We start from the raw sequence: 9,311 nt of genomic DNA, 5'->3' as shown, positions 1-9,311 counted from the left end.
CCTCTTTCATGTCCCGTGTTCGAAACACGGCTGGGGCACACGCTTCTCATTTTTTCTTGGCTTCTTGGCACGGCAATCAACCTTAGTTCTTGGCTTCCTCATGGTTCCTTGTTCGAGTCTTGTGGCATGCATGGGTGACATTTTTCCCTTGAATTCCTTCCTTAGAGAGCCCGATTCTGCCCTCCACAAGGGCAGGGCAAGGTTCTCTTTCTCTTGATCTCAAGGCACATTTTGTGCTCTGCCCTTGTAGTGGGCAGGGCAGAGTTGCCTTCCTTGGTTGGTTCCTTTATGTTGCCCTCCTAGAGGGCAGTGTGCCCTTGTGGAGGGCAATGCTTGCCTCTCCTCATGTTGTGCGCCACAATTCTTCTCTCTTTGACCACACTTTCTTTTCCTTGGGCCACACTTCCTTAGGCTACGCTTTTTCCTTTTTTCCTTTTCTTCACCTACAATAAACCAAAACAACCACTCAAAGTATCACTAAATTCAAGAGGCTTATAAATCAATTAAAATTCAATTAAAATTAGCTTAAACCTCATGGATTAACATTAATTTCATGGTGGTTGCTTGATTTAAAGAAGTTGTGCATTTTCACTCCAAATCACTTACTTAAGAAGCAAGAAAGTGCATAAAGACTAACAAAACAAGTGAAATTAGCTTGAAAAATGGGTATATGATGACTTGTCATCACAACACCAAACTTAAATCTTGCTTGTCCCCAAGCAAGCATCAAAAATAAGAGTAAATGACATGAATAAGAAAAGAACACATATCCTTATTAGGCATATAGCAGAACTTGATTTATGGAGTCTTTATGCAGACAATGACAACTCAATTATTGTTGCTGTTACATAATACACATCTTTCCTCAAAGGCTTGCTAAACTTGCTATTAGAAGACTTACTTTTTAATTACTCCCTTGCTAACTTTTCTTGGCTTATAATGCTTAATAAGCTTATTATTCTTTTGGAGGTTTGGTGTTAAATGTTGCAGTATTAGCCTTTGGCTTTATTTTCTTTTTCTTTTTACTCAACATCTTTCCACCACAGACACATGGCTCACTAATTCTTCCTAGGATCATTGATGCCCAGCATCTCTTTGGATAACTAAATGTTTTGTATCTAAGTTGCTCTTTATTGTGGATTTTCAATTGGCCATCCCAAATCAGTTGATCTAAGTGACCGGGTTTTAAAATACCCCTTAGAATTTACTCATCCAAGCAGATCTTAGTACAAGAACACCACAGGCATATGTCCTAGGGTCCAAGCTATTGGTGTCCAACCTTTATTCTTTGTTTTTCTTGCCATTTTGGCTTTTTCTTTCCTCCTTTTCTTTCTGTTTTTGTTACCAAGGGTTGTTTCATTCTTGATAAGAGTCTTTGTAACAGCAAGCTAACTCACAATTGAATGAGAATGATATTATGCAACAATTATTTCATGAGTTATGCATTTAATCAAACACATATACCACCACCAACTTCCATTCATACTTATGCAACATTGGATATTTCACTTTTCAATTCAAACCAAACTCTTTTATTTAAGCATATGGGAAACAAAACAATATTTAAAGCTAAGTGATGGATGCAAGCAATGTGCAGGTTTAGCATTTTTCTAGCTATTTCACTTGCAGCTAGATAAACACTTTAGCAAGACAAACAATGGCTTCCAGATTCAAAACATTTTACAGCAGCAAGGATTAAGTTTAGATACAACCTTTGAAGTTGCAGCCCTTTGATTTTTCCTTCTGTTGTGTTCTCTTTGAGTTAAGATGCATAATGTCTTCAATTGTTGACTCATGTTCTGCATAATCCTCAAAGTTGCTTGCTTCTCAAGCCTTTAATTATATGGTTAGTGTGCATAAACTGAATGTGGTTTCAGGATTTGTTTTGGTGTGTGAACACCAAACTTAATTGTTTTGCCACTGTCTCAGATGCAACAAGTCAACCATAATTGAAACCATGTGTACTTGCTAAAGGTTAATGAAATTAAAGCTAGGAATCAATTCAACAGTTGAATAATGTGTTTGATTGCTTGGAGCTAGAATCATGCAAGAGGTGAGAATGTGTTTTTAAATGATATTTTTGGTGGAACACCAAACTTAGAAATTTTCATTCTCCCTCAAATTGTTTTGGTGTGCAACACCAAACTTAGCTCCTTGCAATGCATACCAATTATTCAACATTTTTATTGAAAGGCTATGAAAAAGACAACTACCTCAGGTTGGGTTGCCTCCCAACAAGCGCTCTTTTATTGTCACTAGCTTGACATCTTCTGTTCTTGCTTCAAGGAGGATTTAGGCTCTGGACCTCTGTTTCTTTGTTCCATTGCCCCCCTAGATACAGTTTTGCTCTATGACCATTTGCTGTAAACCGATTCTTTGTTGCTTCATCTAGCAATTCAATACTCCCATAAGGGAAAACCTTAGTCACCAAGTATGGACCAGTCCACTTAGACTTAAGCTTGCCAAGGAATATCTTGAGCCGTGAGTTATACAAGAGAACTTGTTGTCCAGGTTTGAATTCTTTCTTCAAAATCTTCCTGTCATGCCATCTTTTAGCTTTTTCCTTGTATATCTTGGTATTTTCATAGGCTTCTAGCCTAAACTCCTCTAGCTCATTTAGTTGCAACAATCTTTTCTCTCCTGCTGCTTCAGAATCCAGATTTAGAAGTTTGGTGGCCCAAAAGGCTTTGTGCTCAAGCTCTACAGGGAGATGACAAGATTTGCCATATAGCAATTGAAATGGGGACTTCCCAATAGGAGTTTTGAAAGCTGTTCGGTATGCTCAAAGTGCATCTTCCAACTTCCTAGCCCAATCCTTTCTTGTGCTACCAACTGTCTTTTCTAGGATCTTCTTCAGTTCCCTGTTTGCTAATTCTGCCTGCCCATTAGTTTGGGGATGATATGGTGTGGCTACCTTATGAATAACTCCATATTTGTGGAGAAGTTTCTCCATTTGTCTATTACAAAAATGGCCACCACCATCACTGATGAGACCCTTGGGCACTCCATATCTAGTAAAGATGTGCTTCTTTAGGAATTGAAGGACAATTTGTGCATCACAGGTGGTTGTGGCTATGGCTTCCACCCATTTTGAAACATACTCCACTGCTACCAAGATATATCTGAATGAATAAGAGGGGGGGAAGGGTCCCATGAAATCAATGCCCCATAAATCAAACAATTCTACTTCCAAAATGAAGTTCTGTGGCATCTCGTTCCTTCTTGTTAATCCTCCTGCTCTTTGGCATTCATTACATTGGTGGACAAACTCCCTGGCATCTTTGAAGATGGTTGGCCAATAGAACCCACTTTGTAGTATCTTTGCTGCTGTTCTTTCTGGACCAAAGTGTCCGCCGTACGCAGAGCCATGGCAATGCCATAATATATCTTGCATCTCACTCTCAGGGACACATCTTCTAATTATTCCATCAGAACATCTTTTGAACAAGTAAGGCTCATCCCACAAAAACTTCCTTGCTTCATTGATTAGCTTCTTCACTTGTTGCTTAGTGAATTCCTGAGGTATCTTCCTCCCCACTTTGTAGTTAGCTATATCAGCAAACCATGGTGTTTGTTGGATCAACATAAGATGTTCATCTGGGAAGCTTTCATTCACAGGTAGTGAAGCCTTTTGAATTGTTTCTGGTGGTAGCCTTGACAAATGATCAGCAACTAGATTTTCAGTGCCTTTCCTGTCTCTCACCTCAATGTCAAATTCTTGTAAGAGTAGAATCCACCTGATGAGTCTTGGTTTAGCATCCTGCTTTGACATCAAATACTTGAGAGCAGCATGATCAGTATAAACCACAATTTTAGATCCTATCAAGTACGATCTAAACTTATCAAATGCATAGACTACAGCTAACAACTCCTTCTCTGTTGTAGTGTAATTTTTTTGAGCTTCATTCAATACTTTACTTGCATAATATATGACATGATGCAAGTTTCCCTTCTTCTGTCCAAGTACAGCACCAATTGCAATTTCACTTGCATCACACATGAGTTCAAATAGTAAGTTCCAATCCGGAGGTGTGATAATTGGTGCTGTTGTAAGTTTCTGTTTTAAGGTTTCAAAAGCATGCTGGCAATCTTTATCAAAAACAAAAGGTTGATCAATCATCAAAAGATTACTCAAAGGTTTGGCTATTTTAGAAAAATCTTTGATAAATCTTCTATAAAAACCTGCATGCCCCAAGAAACTTCTAACAGATTTCACATTAGTTGGTGGAGGGAGTTTTTCTATTATTTCCACTTTTGCCTTGTCAACCTCTATTCCTCTTCTTGAAACTTTATGACCAAGAACAATCCCCTCAGGTACCATGAAATGGCACTTCTCCCAATTCAAAACCAAATTAGTTTCTTGGCACCGTTTCAAGACAAGAGTTAGATGGTTTAAGCAAGTATTGAAATTATCACCAAAAACAGAGAAGTCATCCATAAAAACTTCTAAAAATTTTTCAACCATATCTGAGAAAATGGAAAGCATACACCTTTGAAAAGTGGCTGGGGCATTGCACAATCCAAATGGCATTCTTCTATAAGCAAAAACTCCAACTGGGCATGTGAATGAAGTCTTTTCTTGGTCCTTTGGATCCACCACAATCTGATTATACCCAGAATAACCATCCAAGAAACAATAATAAGCATGGCCAGCCAACCTTTCAAGCATTTGATCAATAAAAGGAAGTGGGAAGTGATCTTTGCGTGTGGCATCATTCAACCTTCTATAATCAATGCACATTCTCCACCCTGTCACAGTTCTGGTGGGAATGAGTTCACTCTTCTCGTTAATAATGACTGTCATCCCACCTTTCTTTGGTACCACTTGGACTGGACTTATCCATGAGCTATCGGAAATAGGATATATGATTCCTGCATTCCATAATTTCATTACTTCCTTCTGGACGACTTCCTTCATTGCAGGGTTGAGTCTTCTCTGCGGTTGAATTATTGCTTTGGAATTGTCTTCCAAAAGAATCTTATGCATGCATACTGTAGGGCTGATGCCTTTCAGGTCATCAATGGTCCAACCTAAGGCATCCTTGTGAGCTCTGAGAACATCAAGAAGCTCTCCTTCTTCTTTCTTTGTCAAGGACGAATTGATGATCACCGGGAGGCTTTCTGAAGTGCCAAGAAATGCATATTTGAGATGAGAAGGTAATGGCTTCAGTTCTTGCTTTTGTACCTCTTCTTTCTTGCTTGGTTTCTCCTCTTTGCTTATGAAAGCCTCAGCCACATGTTCCTCTATTGTTTCTTGATTGTCTTTTTCTTGCTCATGCTGGTCAATGTCTAACATTTCTTCCACCAGGCTCTCTATCATATCCACCCTCAAATGATCTTCCTGCTCTGGAGGGTGTTGCATTGACTTAAAAATATTGATGATCATTTGCTCATTGTGTACTCTAAAAATCATTTCTCCTTTTTCCACATCTATAATGGCTCTTGCAGTTGCTAGAAATGGTCTGCCCAAGATGATTGAATTGTTGCCTTCCTCATCAGTATCTAGGATCACAAAGTCCGCAGGGAAGATAAACTCTCCAACCTTAACTAGCAAGTTTTCCACAATTCCATTCGGTGTCTTGATTGATCTGTCGGCCATGACTAATGACATCCTGGTTAGTTTGAGTTCTTCTATGGCAAGCTTCTTCATCATGGACAGGGGCATTAAGTTGATACTAGCTCCAAGATCACAAAGAGCTTTGTCCAAGGATAGTTTGCCTATAGTGCATGACACTACAAAACTCCCTGGATCCTTGAGTTTTGGTGGGATTCCCTTTTGGAACACGGCACTACATTCCTCACTAAGCATCACCGTTTCCTTCTCATTCCAATCTCTTTTCTTGTTAATGAGCTCCTTTAGAAACTTGGCATACAGAGGCATTTGCTCCAAAGCCTCTGCCAAAGGTATGTTGATTTCCAACTTCTTGAAAGTCTCAAGAAATTTGTGGAAGTGCTGATCCTTTGTTTCTTTGTGAAATCTCTGTGGATAAGGCAGTGGTGATGTTGAGCTCTTCTCCCCTTGATGTTGTTTTGGACTTGGTTCTTCCATGATTTGCTTTCCTTTCTTTAAATTCTGTGGTTTGTTGTTCTCTTCTGTGAGTTTTGCTGGAGCATTCTTGCTTATCATATCCTTGTTGATGGCTTCATCATTCTTTGTTGGCTCAGTGTCATTCTCCATAAGCTTCTTTGTTGCTCCTTGGTTACCATCCACTAACACTTTTCCACTTCTTAGTTGCACGACCTTGCATTCTTCCTTTGGGTTAGGAATGGTGTCACTAGGTAGTGAACTTGATGGTTTTTCAATAGAAATCTTCTTGGAGATTTGTCCAATCTGCCTCTCTAGGTTCTTCATGGAGGCTTCTTGATTCTTGGTTGTCAATTCTTGATTCTTCATCAGTTTCTCCATGAGCAGCTCTAGATTGGTGATTCTCTGTGAATCTTGTGAGATGGGTTGATTTTGGGGTGTTGATGGATGAAGATAAGTGTTTTGGTTGGTTGGGTGGTTATTGGGTGGATATTGGTTAGAATTTGGGTAGTTGTTTTGTGGTTTTCTGTATGTATTTTGGTTAGTGTTTGGCTGGGGGTTATGGTTTGTGTTTTTCCAATTGTTCTGGCCTGTGTTTCTTTGCCATGGTTGTTGGTTTTGATTATGGTTGTCTCCCCATCTGAGGTTGGGATGGTTCTTCCAAGATGGATTGTAAGTATCACCATAGACTTCATTTGTTCCAGGATTTTGGTTGTGCATGTATTGGACTTGCTCTTGTTGTTGCTCCTCTTGAGTTTCTTCACTTTGCACCCAAGTAGTTGGTGGTTGGCTTGTAGTGCTCACTGCTGCCACTTGCAAGCCATCAATTCTCTTAGCCATTTGCTCAAATTGTTGTTGAATCTGCTGCTGCATCATCTTGTTCTGAGCCAGAATAGAATCAACTCCTTCCAACTCCATTACTCCTCTTCTCTGTGATGGTTGGCGTTGTCTTTGATGAGCAAAGAAATATTGGTTGTTGGCCACCATATCAATGAGGTTTCGAGCTTCCTCTGTGGTCTTCATGAGTTGTAATGAGCCTCCTGCAGAGTGATCAAGAGCTTCTTGAGCTTTAAGAGTTAGTCCCTCATAGAAGTTCTGCAACTTGTCCCACTCTGTGAACATCTCTGGTGGACATTTCCTCAATAGAGCTTTGTATCTCTCCCATGCTTCATATAAGTTCTCAGCCTCCAATTGAGTGAACGTTTGAACCTCAGTCTTCAACCTTAGGATTCTTTGAGGGGGATAAAATTTAGCAAGGAACTTGCTCACCAAGTCATCCCAAGTGTTGATGCTTTCTTTTGGAAAGGTCTCTAGCCATTGAGTGGCCTTATCTCTGAGAGAAAATGGGAAGAGCAGCAACTTGTAGCTATCAGGAGGTACACCATTGGTTTTCACCGTGTCACAGATTCTCAAGAAGGTAGACAGATGTTGATTTGGATCCTCCAAAGGCCCTCCTCCAAAAGAACAATTGTTTTGAACCAGAGTGATGAGTTGTGGCTTGAGTTCAAAATTGTTTACATTGACATTGGGAGGAAGAATGCTACTCCCACAATGCCTAGCATTTGCAAATGTGTATGAAGCCAAGACTCTTCTATGTTGTTGATTATTGTTGGCTCCTTCTCCTGGTTGATTGATATCTCCTTCCATTTCTTGGAATTCCTCCTCAGATTCTTCTTCTCCAACAACGTTCTTCCCTCTTTCAGCTCTTCTTATTCTCCGAAGAGTTCTTTGATCAACTTCAGAGATGATAGGGGAAGATCTTCCTATACCTGACATACAAACACACAACAATAAACACACAGACCCAGAAAATTAATAAAACTTCAATCTATTGCTAGAGTGAGGTTTTAGTTAGTTTAAGCAAAAATTCAAACAGTTAGTGTGTTAGTAAGAATTAGAATAACAGAAAAGAAAAAGTGCTTAATCTAGACCTCCACTTCACTTAATCATTGTCAATCTATTTCAATCCCCGGCAACGGCGCCAAAAACTTGATGTGTGGAAAACGATCCAACACAAAACTCACCGGCAAGTGTACCGGGTCGCATCAAGTAATAATAACTCACATGAGTGAGGTCGATCCCACAGGGATTGAAGGATTGAGCAATTTTAGTTTAGTGGGTGATTTAGTCAAGCGAATCAAGTTTTGGTTGAGTGATTTGTATTTAACAAGAAGTAAATGACAGTAAATGTAAAGGGGGAAGGGGGAAGTGAAGTAAATTAAAGAACATGAAAGTAAATTTGCAGAAACTTAAAGAACAAGAAAATAAATGACTGAAACGTAAAGTGCAAGAAACTTAAACTGCAGTAACTTAAATGGCAAGAAAGATAAATGGCCTGAATATAAAAGGGAATTGAGGACTGGGATTGCAGAATCTAAACCAAGAGAAAGTAAATTGCAACAATTAAGAGAGCAAAAATTGAATCAGAAGCAATAAGCATTCAAACAGAAAGGAAATAAGGTGCAGCAGAGGTTCACAGAGGAACCAAAAGTAAAATTGGGTCTCAGGTCTCAAGAGACTAGGTAGCAGAGCCTAGATCTCTATTTGCCTTCCTAGATCCAAGTTAACAAAGCAATTGACAGAAAATTCAAGAAGAAGCAATAGAAGAACAGAAATAAAATTGAATTATGCAGAAAACAAATTGAAAAGAGTTTGAATGGAAATTGAGACAGAATTTCCTCAATTTCACACACCCAATACTCAGAAACAGAAGAGTAGAATTGCCCGAGTAAGAATGAGGAAGGAGATCAGTCAATTCTCCCTTGATCCTCTTAGCTCTCGGTCAAGTCTCTCAAGAACAATTGCCAAAAGCTCAAGAAAGGTGAAAGTAAAATTGGAAGTAAAGGTAAAAGTCAAGTAAAAGGTAAAAGGTTCAAAAGTCCTAATTACATCAAACTAGCTTCTATTTATACACTTTCTATTCTTAGATTTTGGGATTTGGATGGGCTTTTGATTTGGTGAAGAAATGAATTCAAATGGATTTTTAATTTGAATTTTTGGCCCATTAAAAGTCACTCCCAGGAGGCTGCCCTGCCCTTGTGGAGGGCAGGGCAGAAAATTGATGCATGGTGCGGACGGTTGGTGCGAGCTGGGCGCGGCCTTGGTGCGTGAGATGCTGCCCTGCCCGCGCCAAGGGCAGGGCAGGAAAAGTTGGTGCGCCAGAAATTCCTTGGTGCTGCCAGAATCAGGAATTGGTGCGCCAGAATCAAAATTTGGTGCGCCAGAATTGAGCTTGGTGCATAGGATGCTGCCCTGCCCTCGCAGAGGGCAGGGCAGGAAATTTTGG

This window comes from Arachis stenosperma, chromosome 6, assembly GCF_014773155.1.
Source record: "Arachis stenosperma cultivar V10309 chromosome 6, arast.V10309.gnm1.PFL2, whole genome shotgun sequence".
Classification (NCBI taxonomy): domain Eukaryota; kingdom Viridiplantae; phylum Streptophyta; class Magnoliopsida; order Fabales; family Fabaceae; genus Arachis; species Arachis stenosperma.
This window is presented reverse-complemented; position numbering follows the sequence as displayed.